General features: G+C 50.4%; 1 protein-coding gene across 2 annotated transcripts in view; it reads right to left on the reverse strand.

Moving 5' to 3' along the window:
- MARCHF7 (membrane associated ring-CH-type finger 7) overlaps nucleotides 1-13905 on the reverse strand; it is a 966353-nt gene that overhangs the window by 259359 nt on the left and 693089 nt on the right. The window lies entirely within an intron of this gene.

Here is a 13905-nt window from a genome sequence, read left to right on the forward strand (position 1 = left end):
ATCAAAACCGCCCATAATGTATCTTCTTGAGCTAGGGTTCGGTAATTGACAATGACGACAAATATAACACATTATGACACGTTTCTTTCTCAATCTACATTACTTAGTTTAGCAATAGTTGCAATTTGCAGTAAGCAGACATGGTTCTTTGTTATGGAGAACACAAAGCACTTGTTTAGCGAGCAAACTGTTTGTAGGAGAGACACATTCCAAAGCATGCTATCTTCTAGTTTCTATTCATGAACTAGGGGTCAGCCTGATCTAAAGAGGGCCCCGAAAGGGGGGCCGCTAGGAAAGTATAATTCATACCTTAACGGCCTGTTTCTACAGTTTCAGCGAGACCGGCTGGCACCTGGCTTGGTGATTAAATGCCGCTCTACTCGCCTTCAAGGACTTGTGAGGGAGGAAAACAATGTATTTCTGTACTGCTTGGCATTTCTGCCTGGGCCGGTCTCTCAACCTGTAACTTGTGGCCTTGCTTCGTGTAAGAGCAGAACGAAATAAAATACATTTAGCAAAGCGTTTGAACAGAAAGGCAAAGAAGGCAAATGGCGGATCTAGGGCACAAAATGGAGGCTCTATGGTTATGACGACGATTCTGTATTGGCGATGTAGGGCATATGATGCGATTGGTTTTCAGCCAACATAATATACCATCTATGCTTTGGTAGGGTAATTTCTGGACTCACAGCAGAACCTGGTCCATTTTCTTTTATACTGGGCCCTGGTAGCCTTGCTCCTTGCACCCTGTAGGATTTCCAGATTAGCATGGGAGACGCGAGGTGCCTCAGCGTTACCTGCTCAGGAACCACATTGTGAGGGCTAGTTTCTGTGGCGCAGGGTGGATGACCCTGCACCCCTGCTGCACCAGCAGATGTGCTGGGCACGTCGGAAGGTGAATCAGAGGCATCTCCGAGAGGCTGAGCAGCTCGGAGGACCATGGCCTGGCCGGCCACCATGGAGCTATTAGAATGATGTTGAGTTGGCGAGACTCCTTGATCTTGCAAATCACTCTGTGAATCAGCAAGTGGGTGGAAAGGCGTATGCTGTCCCACTGAATCCGAAATGCATCGCCCAAGGAGCCGGGGCCCTGTCCCTGCCAGGAGGTGAACTGAGGTCACATCCTGATGTGCCAGATGGCAAAGAGATCCAACTGGGGAAGACCCCATCTGTTGAAGATCTCCTGAATAACTAGGTCGTTTAGCTGCCAATCGTAATTGTCTGCTCCCAACCTGCTGAGCCTGTCTGCCTCCAGACTGGATTCCCCCAGAAGGTGGACTGCAGTGAGGTAGATGTTTTCCAGGGCCCACTCCCACATGCTGAATGCCAGTCTGCACAGTGAGGAGATCTGGTGCCTCCCTGCTTGTTGACGTAGTACATGCTGGTCGAGTTGTCGGTCTGGATGAGGACAACTTTGCCCCTGAGAAGTGGATAGAATGCTCTGAGTGCTAGCCAGATGGCGTTCAGCTCCAACCAATTGATGTGGTGCTCCTGTCGAGTCCAAGTGCCGTGGACCGAGAGATCATCCAGGGTGGCTCCCCAGCACTCGAGCGAGGAGTCTGTGGTGAGGTTACCTGCAGGGTTGGAGGCTGGAAGGGCTTGCTCGTCCGCAGGTTGCAGTCCCTGGACCACCATGTGAGGTCCTGGTGGAAAGACGGAGGAACGTTTATCATCTCGGATTGAGAGCCCCGCTCCTGGTTCCATGAGGCCGCGAAGTGCAGCTGAATCCTCCTCATCCTCAGTCTTGTGTGTGGGACGGCTAGTAGGACCGCCATCAAGAGACCCAGGAGATGCTGGTACCACCATGCCAAGGTCACCTTGATGGCCGAGATCTTGTCCTCCGACGGAAACACCTTCTCGGAGCACCTGTCCCAGATGAGTCCCAAGAAAGTCCCAAGAAAGTCAGTCTGCGTGGGCTGCAACTGTGACTATGGGAAGAGCGGTGAACCGCTTCCGGAGATGTAGCCCTGACGAGCCAGTCGTCAAGGTATGGGTAGATGTGGAGGCCCTGCGCTCTGAGGAGAGCAGCCACAGTTTATGAGTCTGGTAAAGACCCTGGAGACCAAGTTGAGGCCAAAACGAAGGACCTTGGTATTGGAAATGGTAGCCCAAGATCCTGAACAGTAGGAATGAACGATGTGGCTGCCAGATCTGGACATGTAGGTACGCGTCCTTCAGATCCAGGGAGCAGATCCAGTCTACCTTCACAATGTATCCGCTATAAAAGCTGGCATAGCCATCTTGAATTTTTGTAGATGTAAGAAGAGGTTGAGGGTGGAAAGGTCCAGCACAACTCTCAGGCCCACCTGGTTCTTTTTCTGAATGGCAAAAATCCTGGAGCAAAAGCCCAAACCTTGCTGGGACTTCGTCCACGGCCTGGTTCTCTACGAGCGACAGGCTCTCCGCCAGAAGAGTTGATGTGCCAACTTGAGGGAGAGGGGGGGTCGGAGGATAGGCTGGGATGGGTAGGCGGTACCCTGTGGATACTACAGAGAGGACCCAGGGGTCCGCAAAATTCTGGCACCAGAAATTTGCATGGAGAGCAAGCCTGCCCCCCACTGGAGACACGTGGTCTCGGAGGTGCGTGTAATGCCTTCTTTCCCTCTGAGGCTGTTGCGGAGGAAGGAGACTGGAAAAAGCCTGTACTCTTCCCCCTGCCCCCACCCCCGTTTTGTTGCTTGCGCTGATTTGCAGTCGGCGAGCGGTCAGGCTGCCTGGATCTCGGTTCCTGGAAGCCGCGGAACCATCCGTATGTACGCCCCTTGTCGGAGCGCTGCTGTGACTGGGTGCACGATTTGGGGTGGTCTTTGTGAAGATGGATAAAGACTTGGGCGTTTGTGAGCTGTTTTTCTTTTTGTCCAGCTCCTCGTCCGCGGAGGAGTGGAAGAGCCCCCCAACCTCCTCGAAAGGCAGGTCTAACATGCGTTCCTGGACGTCCGGGTTGTATTTCGTTGCAGAGCCAGGCTGTCCTGCTCATGTCTGTGGCGATACAGATGGCACGGCCATTGGTGTCAATCTGTGCCACGGTGGATTCCATGAGGTCCTGTGCCACCAGCTTGGCCCCCACCAGACCCGCCTTGAAACGTGATTGGCTCTGCGCAGGGAGTTCCGGGAGGAAGTCTGCAATTTCCCGCCATAACCTTTGGTTAGCGGCAGCCAACATGGCATCGGCATTGGCCTGACGAAGATGCAAAAATGAGCTGGAATACAGCTTATTCCCGTACGCCTCCAAGATCATCTTCTTGCCAAGCAGCGTCGCCGAGGAGGAGGCGGAAGATGGGCCGATACCAAGACTGTATCCCCCTACATCTGCCAGTTCTTGGCGTCCAGGCGTCTATTGACTGGCTGGACAGAGTGGGGCTTGAGCCTACGCTTTTTGGCCAGGGAGACTACATCTGTCTACATCCCGTTTTGGCAGAGAGGCATCTTGTGAGGACCTCAGCAAGCACCCACTCTGCCGTTTGCTCGACCTCGGGTTGAGGTAGGCCCAGATACTCTGCAAGCCCTGCAAGACGTTCATGGAAGGTCTTGGCTGACCAGGGCATGTCAGGCTCCTCCTCTTCATCCGTATCCTGTGGGTCAGGAGGATCCTGCGTAGGTGGGGGAGTAGCGGGCGCCGGAGGCTGGGGTAGAGGGACCGGAGCCGGAGCCTGTGGAGGAGGCTGGTACGGAACCGCCTAAGGAATCAGCTGGGGTGCCGGAGGCAGAGGCTGCGCCGGCGCCAGGGGAGCTGGCGGAGGAGCCTGTGGTGCCGGAAGCATTGGAGGGAGCATGTCCCTGATGGCATCCCCGAGGATAACCCCCATCCAAGGGGACTTCATGAGTCCGAGGAACCTCTCAAAGATCTGGTCTTCACAGGCCGGAGGCGTGGTAGGGTATACTAACTGGGTAGCAGGAGGCTGCTGGGGCCGCTGCACACCCTGCCCATACGGACGCAGCGTGAACCTGCCCTGCACAAATGAAGGATAGGCGGTAGGCCACGTACCTGGTTGAGGTCAGTCCCACCTTGACACTCATTCCTCGCCGAACTCCTGGAATGGCGGCGGCCATTTTGTCGAGCTGCCTGCCACGTGCCTGCGTCGTGTTGCTTGGCTCGCTGGGCCCAGCCTCCTCCAAGACTCTTGAGTGTGTATTGCGAGGCCTACCCTGCTCCTCGGGCCTAGACCCGGTAGGTGTGACACTCTCGGCCCAGGGGCCGGTAGAGCCGCGTTTAGGTGCCCCCTCGGATGTATTGCCGGTACTAGGGTCTGGCCCCCGGACATAGTGCCGGCACAAGGGAGGAGCCCCTCGGGAGAAGACCCAGTAAAAGAACCTTCCAGTCCCTCAACAATGTCACTGGTAGGATCGGGGGATCCGTCGGCATGTAGGCCGGAAGCTGGAGAAGCCTCAGTGCATGTGCTGGTACAAGGACCTGAGCGGTCCCTCCCGCACAGGCGAGTCCTTGGGAAGGATTCTCCCTTGAGGGGCGCGGTTGAAAATAGAGGCCCTACCTTGGGCCTGGATCGATGTTTCACAAAGTTCATGAGGTCCTCTGGAGGCAACTTCTGGATGAGCTCCCTCCACCTGGCAAGTCTGTTCTTCAGCGACCTCGGTGAAGCTTGCCAACTGTGGTCTGGACCAAAGCAATGTAGGCAGAGGGCGTGGGGGTCTGAAGTTGGGAAGAACCCGTCACAGGATGGACACCTGCTGTCCCTGTGGATGTGAACGTGCGCCAGGGAGCAGCGTGCTGCCTGAGGACCGAGTACCTGAACGATAAAAAAGACAAAAAAAGAGAAGTATTCGCACGTGGAATTACATGGCCGAAGCCAAACACAGGAGTGCTGGTGAATTCAGCCCATTCCCGTCGACGTGGAAAAGGGAACTTGGGTGTGGCGCCGGAAGGCGGAGTCAGGGCAGCGCATGCTCCTAAGGCCGCACCCCACGCACCTCTAACTTTAAAGGGGGAAGAAGGATTTTTCTGGTGAAAAAGGTTCCATCTCCTGTCCCTTGGAAGGGACGCCCATGCAGTATGGAGGAAAGGGGACGGGACTTAAGAGTACATAATGCATCGTTGAGTTTAAAGTATAACCAATGTCTATTAAGGGTGACATTTCCCTTCCCCAGATTTGAACTATGTCCTGCTCAACAGTTACAAAAGGTAGGTAGGAAATCCTGATCATTGTCCACAAAGTTCCAACACAGTTCTTGGTAATTTCAGTTCGACAAGTTCGGCCACTTCAATAATAATTCAAAAGAGGAACAATCTTCATGTATGTCTTTTCCAATAAACAATAACTGTCTTTGTCAAGATGATCTGTCAAATTAGAACTTTTAAAGAACCACCTCTCTTCAAAAGTCAATTAATACAGTTCTCTTCTTGTTGTCACACATATAGGTTACCACAATTCAACACTTCAACTGTTTAATTTATTAATTAAAATTTTTGCCAACACCCCAACTCGACCACAGGCCTCCGGGCACACGTAAAACAAGACAACAGAAGGTGAACGTCAGCAAAAGAGAAGGCAGGATTTAGATCGAGGGAGCATTGAAAAGAAAGGTTTTCAGCCTCTTTTTAAACTCAATGGTGGCTTGGATTTTTTATGAGTTCGAGAGGGATGGTGTTCCAAATTAACAGGGCCAGGACATCAAAGCTTATCCCCCCCATACTTAAGCGGAAGCTGGGTTGGACAAGTTTGGCATGGTCTTGTGATCTGTGAGAGCGTGAGGGTAGGTAGCGAGTCAGGCGCTCTATAAGATAAACAGGTGCATCATTGGTCAGACACTTGTGAGCGAGAGTCAAGATCTTGTGTGACACACGCTGCCTCACAAGCAGCCAGTGCAGCTTTCTTCTTGCCTCTGAGACAGGATGCTGTCTGGGGATACCCAAGAATGCTCTTACTGCCCCGTTCTGGGTCACCTGGAGAGCAGAGAAGTTTGATTGGGCAGTGCCAGCCAGGAGTCCGTTGCAATAGTCAATCCATGAGTTGACTAAGGAAGAAGCCAAAAGAGAAATTTTTCCTCGGACAGAAAGGGGCGAATATGATTGAGGAGTTTGTTAATAAACCCACAGGATGCACTTTTAGCGACGTGCTGCCTCTGGGTGAGTTCGGCATCAAGGGTGATGCCCAGAGTTTTGACACTCATGGCGACCAGAATGATGGCATTGACGATGGAGAAGGGAGTAGTTTCTTACCTTTAACTACATTTCTCCAGCGTTGGTATCTTTCAGGCTGGGAAACCTTGGTAACTTTAACTTTGCGTTTTCCTATGCAAAACTGTGACACTTTAGTGTCCTATTAATGTCCTTTGTGGGTGCTGCAGGCTACACCAATAGGAAATCTGGTTTAAATAGCCCCGCCCCAGCAGTTTCCTTTCAAATTTTAACCTCCAAACAGAGGAAACCCAAGGTTTGTCTGCAGGGGCAGCCAGTGGGCGCATGCGAATCCATGAAAGATACCAACGCTGGAGAAATTGAGTTACAGGTAAGAAACTACTCCCTTCTCCAGCATTGGATCTTTCATGGATTCATATGCTGTGAATAGATTATATAGCAGTATGAAAATTTGGAGGTGCATGACAGGCAAACCACACCCCATGCCCTGAAACATGACAATGAACCCAACAAATGACATGTAGCCACAGGCATGACAACAAAAAACAGTAAGGCAAAAAACAACAGAACACCCCCTGAACATCCAGGGCCTACCTTACTGAAACAGGCGTTGGAGGACTGCCCGTCCCACCTGCACATCTTCCACATGTTGCTGCCTCAGGCAGTAGTGCCTAGTAAAGATATGTGGCACCGCCCAGGAAGCCGCCTGGCAAATGTCCATGAGCGGTATACCAGACCATTGCGACGACGCTGTGGACCGTGTAGAATGGGCCTTGGAGTGGACCTCAATGGCTTGCCAGCTTTCGCGTGACAAAATGAAATGGTAGAGGAGACCCAACGACAAAGTCCTTGCTTGGAAATACCTAGCCCCCTGTTGGAGGGGACAAATGCCACAAACAGCTGCTTCGACCTACGTGATCCCTGCATACGGTTCAGATAAAACTTCAATGCCCTCTCTACGTCCAGAGAATGCAGGGCTTTTTCTGCCGGCGTGGTCGCATTAGCAAAGAACGAGGGTAAGGCAATGGAAGTCAGTTTGTGAAATTCCAACAGTACTTTCGGGCTAAAGTGCGGATTAGTAGCCATGAGAACCTTCTCCCTCAAATCTCAGATACGGCAGGTCAATGACCAGTGCCTGCAATTCAGACATCCTTCTGGCCGACGTGATCGCAACCAGAAATGCGACTTTCCACGAGAGGAACTTCAAGGAAGCCATCGATATGGGTTAAAACGGTGGTTTCATCAGAGCAAAGAGAACCACATTGAGCTCCACACCGGTGCAAACTACTTCTTCGGGGTAAATGTCCGAAACAGCCCTTTTAGAAAATGTTTAACCAATCGATCACTAAATAGGGGAGTAGCATGGTGTTAGGCAGAAACCTGTGCAGTTCCCTTAGGGACCACTGCAAAAGACTTAAGACTACAGGTGTTTGGCAGTAAACCCACTTGGTAGCAGTCTGTACCACACAGATTCACTTGGTACAGTCAGACTTCCCTCAAGAAGAGTTAGGCAGTATATAGAGTATACACAATAGGTACAGAGATACAGTAGCAAAAGCAAACACCGACCAGAGCTTTGGTGTAAAAGTATATAATTATTTATTTTAAAGACACACTTGTAAATTACACTAGCACAAAGAGAAAAGTAAATTCAGCACACAGTCACTAATATATATATATATATATATATATATATATATATATATATATATATATATATATATATATATATATATATATACACAACCCCAATTGCTTATTAGACAAGTCTTAATGAGAAACAACACTTATTTTCAGACAGAGGTGAGCGCTTAACATAAGATGGCACTCTAATAAGTTATTAAAAAGGGAAGGAAAAAGGCAGTGTTATGGAAGCACACACATTTCAATACTTTTAAAAGAACCACAGTAAGGCAGGATAGGCAGAGTTCTACCGGAGAGCAAGGAAGTCAATTGCAAGGCCCACTCTTGGAGAGAGCAAGCAGAAGGGGCCAGGTTCACACAGTGGGGTTATGCCCAAAGAGTCTTGTAGATAGTTCGCACACAAAGAATGAAATTAAAGTCAGGAAAAGTTAGCTAGGTTGTCCCAGGGCAACCCAGGTTAGAAAGTCGAGGCTTTACTGTCACCCCGAACGATCTGTCACAAGGGAAGCCAGGCGGGACACAGTAGCTTAAGTGTGAAGGAAGCTCCAGCCGGGGCAGTTGTTCCTGGCAGCGGGTGCAAGTCAGGAAGAGGAGGTCTCGCCGTGGAGGAAAGATGAAGGTCGTTGCACTGCCAGGGAAGAAAGTGGTAGTGCTAAGCTGTGGTATTCCGGTTGCCGGGGTGCTTGGCACGGGCAAGGCGGCCACGAGATGCTCTAGGAAGGTGAAAAGAAGGCAAAACTGGTTATCCCCACCAGTCAAAGGAAGAAGACTCTCCTGAATGGAGATCTCCTCTGTCGTCGGGAAAAGTGGTGAGACGGTTCAGCAGGGCTCCACCGGTGGTGTTGTCGTTGCAGGTCGGCTCAGCTTCTCCCTCCTCGGATTCTTAGGTCCTGTGGAGACTTCTGAAGTTCCAGTCCCCAAAGCCCTGCTTTTATGCCGCAAACCCCCATTCATTCAGCCTAGCTGTCAATCAAACATGCTAAGTGGGCCAATCACACAAGAGTGCGACTTGAGTTACCAAGGTAACTCAGTCCAGGGTGCCTAAACCCCCACCCACACCCCCTGAGGTACCCAGACAGAGTGGCACCACTTTTGGAGGCTTCTATGGAGAAGCCCGCCAAAAAGTTGAACAAAGGGCTCGACTTGGGTTGGAGTCACAGAAGAGAACACAAACGCCATTTTAGAATCGAGTTCTGGCAAAAAATACCAACCGGTGAATTAATATTAAATAAATAAACCGGCGGTATCTTCGAGGCTATAGGAATTAAATAATTAAAGTTGGTAGCCTCGAACGATGGGAAAATCCCATAGAGATATATTTGCGGTCGAATATAAAAAGTAGTATCCACTGCCACCAGCCAAAACTCGATCAGGGGGGACGGAGACATGCCCCCTCGAACAACAGACCCCGGGGCAATCGAATTGCCCCAACCAGTACGTCCACAATATGATGGTTTGTACTGGTTTCTGTTCATAATTTGGGTCTAGTAAAGCCAATGATGACTTTACATGCCCTGGGAGACAGTAGTCAGTCCCAGGGTATGGAGTCTTTGTTGGGGGGTTGCTACAACATCCCTGGGTTACGGCACGGAGGGTGCGGTGTAACCCACATCAAAAACACATGAGACCCTATGGAGTAAAAGACCCCATAGCCCATAAAACACATGGAAAGACAAAGCAACACCTCAAATCATGTCTAAGAGTGGGAGTAAAAGAGTCTCACTCTTAGCAGGAGAAAAAAATAAACCCCAAAAATCCAGCAAAGCTGCTGGGGGACTCACTAGGTTTGGGAAATTAGCCTTTACAGAGAATTCGCCCTAACACATGGCGCCGCCTCATGAACCTGGAAATCCCCGCCAAATGCACCTTGATTGATGATAACGCCAGGCCCCTTTGCACAAGCTGTAACAAGTAACAGAGAATCTGGGCCATAGGGACGTCCAATGTCTGCACTTCTGGGTACTCGTCGTACCAGGCACTGAACTTTGCACATTTATGACCATACAACAAAATGGTAGAAGGGGACCTTGCCGCCTCCAGGATCCAACAACACTCCTGTGAGATACCTAGATGACCGAACTCTGCGTGGTCAGGAGCCATGCAGCCAAGCTGAGAGATGCCGGATCATGATGCCATACTCTGCCTTTGTCTTGTAACAAGAGATCCCAGTCCGCTCCCAGACGAAACAGCTCTTCCACCGCCAGATGAATGAGATCTGAGAACCACGTCTGCCTGGGCCAGAATGGGGCTATCAATATAAATCTGCACTGGTACCTGCGCACCTACTGGATCGTCATCCGAATTAGTGGAAACGGGGGAAATGCATACCGGAAGAGGCCCGGCCACGGGAACGAGAACACATCCCCCATTGACTCCGGATGAGCCACGCTGCTGGCAAACCTCGGACACTGCTGGTTGTCCTTTGTGGCGAACAAGTCCAGCAGGGGAGATGCCCATTTTCTGAAGATTTTCACAACCTGCTCCTTCAGCCGCCACTCGTGCAGCTGACGGTGTCTACTGAGCGCGTCTGCCTGAACATTCTGCACCCCCTGCAAATAGAAAGCTACAATATGGATCCCCTGAGCCAGGGACCAATGCCAGACCTCCTAAGCCTACTTTGACAGGATGCGGGAATGCGTGCTGCCCTGCTTCCTCAAATAGAACATTGTGGTGGTATTGTCCGTCAATACCCACACCACCGTCCCTCGGATGCGAGGTAGACACTACTTCAGAGCCCAATGCCCCGCTCTCAACTCCAGCACGTTGATATGCAACGTCGTCTCCTCCCAAGACCACAGGCCCTGTACCTGCGACTTGCCGAGGTGCGACCCCCATCCCCCAACTGGGAAGCATCTGCCACAATCGTGAACTGAAACTCTGGTTCCAGTAGGGGCATGCCGCCTACGAGATTGTCTGTTCAAGGCCACCACCAAAGGGCTTCTACCAGCTCCCGGGCGACAACCACTTTGTCCGACCACAATCCTCGACTCTGCGACCACCTGTCTGCGAGGAATTCCTGCACTGGTCTCATGAACAGGCGGCAATTTGGAATGAGTGGAATACACGACGCCATGGCTCCCAACAGTGGCATTTAACTGTGTACCGAGACCATGGCCCCATTCGCCTGCTTTGGATTGCACCTTCACCACCCTTTCGCCGGACGGTTGCACCCGATTGTCCTGGGTAAGAAACTGAGCCCCGAGGAACGCCAAATCCCTGGACGGCGTCAGATAGGATTTTTCAGTTGACGGCGAATCCCAGCAGTTGCAACAAGCCCATGGTCACCATGAGAGACACCAACTCCTGTTCAGGTGACAAACCCCTTACCAACCAATCGTCCAGGTAGTGGCACACATGATGGCCCTCCCTGCAGAGGACGACAGCCACCGGAGACAGACACTTTGTGAACGTCCTGGGAGATGACTTCAGGCCAAAAGGAAAGACATGGAACTGGTAATAATCCTCCCCGACCACAAAACACAGGAACTTGCTATGTTTTGGCCGCATCGGCATGTGTGCAGATCTAACAACGCCAGGAATTCCCCCGGTTGCACCAGGCGGATGACATCCTGAAGGGTGAGCATCTTGAACTTCAGGCGCTCCAGATACTTGTTTGGTTGCCGAAGATCTGGAATAGGCCTCCACTTGCCATTGGGCTTTTTTACGACAAAATACCAGGAGTACACCCCCTGGCCCCAGACCGAGACCAGAACTGGTTCCATCAACCCTTTCGCTAGCATGAATACCACCTCCTGCCACAAGACTGGAAGATGCGGCTGTGCCACATACACGGGCGAATGGGGACTGCAGGACGCTGAATCTCCATGGAATGGCCGAGACGTACTGTATCCAGCACCCAGCGGTCTGAAGTGATAAGTTGCCACTCGTCGACGTGGTTCGCCACCCTGTGCCACCCTGCGCCCCAGCAGTTCACCCCTATGACAGTCATTGTTGAGACTTTGACTGCCTACCTTTAGCAGCCGAGACGTGTACCCCTTACGTTGTGCTTGAAAGTCTCTGCTCTTTTGAGCTGACTGGAATGAGCGCCTGTAGCCTTGAGACGAATAGCTGGAGTGCCTTTAACCTTTGTCTCGGGAGGCAGAAAACCGGGCATTACCTGAGGCTCCACGAAAGGCCCGAAACGAACGAAAAGAACGGCCACTCTGCCGTCTTAGTGTCCTCTTTCATCCCCTTCAGGGCCTTGTCGATCTTTTCCCTGAACAAGGGTTCACCCTCACAGGGCATATCCACGACCTTATGCTGGACTTCTGGGCGAAAATCCATGCACCTCAGCCAACCTCACTGTCAGAGCACCACACCATTATTGATTTGCTTAAAGCCTGACTCCAGCAGGTCCACTGCAATGTTGATGCTGTGGTTGGAGGCCTCCTCCCAATCCCAAACCAGAAGCATTTCCTCCTTGCGGTGTTGCTCCGGGAGATGATCATCTCTGTCACACCTGGCCATAATAGCCAAAGAATTTGCAGCTTTCACCGTGGAGGCCCCCACCGTCAGGACCTTTTTCTGTGCTGTTATTGCCTTTCTCTAACTGGTTGATGATCGACCAGAAGTTTCTGGAGTTATCTTTGCATAATTCCTTGAGCACTGATTCTCCGTATTTTTGTAGACTCTGCGTCCTTCTGCTTGTTGACCATTGCTTGAACTCAGAGGTTAGCTTTTTGACTTCTATTTGAGATGTTTCTTTGTTGAGGTTTAATTTCCTTAGCATTCTCAGCTTCTGTCTGAGTGCCTTCTTGGGAAGCCAAGTTTCCTCATGGAATGTATGGCAGTGGTTGGAGTGCTTCCCTGAGCTTCCCAAGCAAGGCAGGCTAATAGACCAAATAAAGTCCACAAATTTAGCCGGCTGACAGTTTTCATGCTGTACCTCTACAGGGATGGCCATTAAGTTGTTATTCAGGGTTCTACCTTCTTGCTTGTACTTTGGGAGACATACTCTTCCCTTACTAATCATCAGATCCTGCAACTGTTTATCTGTCACCACATTACAGATATCTATAATTAGTAGCTCTAGCCTTGAATGATCACTCCCTCCTTCATGATTAATCTTTAAAGTTAGATTGCGTGTTAGCAAGCCGACTGATACAAACATGTAGTCCAATATAGACGAGGACCTTCCTCTCACCCAGGTTGGTGCCGGAGGGATATCACTTGGGGTTACCCCATTTAACATTTTCAGCCCCCATGAATCCATGAAATCCACCCAACAATTTCCTTTTGTCGACTTTCCCACAGGTTTCAAGTCTTCCTTTTATTTGGAGGTATGGATACAATGTGCGTTCAAGGTACCCTGCTAGAATTATATGTGCGCCCCCATAGTCAAGTTTAATCTTCTCCAGCAATGATGACAAAATACAAAAAAACGCCCGCATGTTGATCCAGGCGGGGTTTCAATAGAAGTTGATAACTACCTGAAAATCTGTTTTTTGAGAGACTATTGTAACTTTACAGGCTTGAATGCCTTTCGGGTTGTTAAATATCGGGGTGATCTCACTGCTCAGACAATTTTTAAAGGCCATCAGCAGGCCGCCTGATAGCCTGCCTTTGGCCGTTTGTATAGCAGGTAGTGTAAATATTAAGTATCCCTCAATCGCTATTGGATTGATTCTCCAAGTTTCCAGGAGGATTACGATATCAGCATTGCTGAATAGAATATCCTTCACTGTTTTTGATTCAAAGGTATTGAAATCCCCCGTGTTCCAACTCACAAAGCTCAAATAATTCTGCCTAAAGGGACTATGACCCCAGTCCCAGCTTCTGCAGCACTTGAGTTAAAATTTCTGGCAGATGGATGAGCGTGTTATTTTGGGGTTCTTGACTGCAGACCTTTTTTGTTCCGGAGAGGTCTGTCACCCTCGAAGTTGTCTTGAGCTCAGATTTCTTGCTTGAATGCCACTGGTCCGAATTATTTCTGTTGCTTACTTCTGCTGGTGCAGATGAGAGGACAATTAAGTTATGTCTCTCCAGTTCGTTTGTCGCATTCAAAGTGGCGATCTGAGCTTTTTGTCACGTGAGGCCAATTGCCACTGAACGTGGATTATGTATGTCAGGCAATTCCACAAATTCCATGTCTTTTGAGTCAAATAAGTAAAGGTTTGGCACCCTTTTGAAGTATAAGATTGTGCTTCTACAGAGGGAGTAATGCTGTC

This window comes from Ambystoma mexicanum, chromosome 9 (assembly GCF_040938575.1).
Source record: "Ambystoma mexicanum isolate Mex_15411 chromosome 9, UKY_AmexF1_1, whole genome shotgun sequence".
NCBI classification, from domain to species: domain Eukaryota; kingdom Metazoa; phylum Chordata; class Amphibia; order Caudata; family Ambystomatidae; genus Ambystoma; species Ambystoma mexicanum.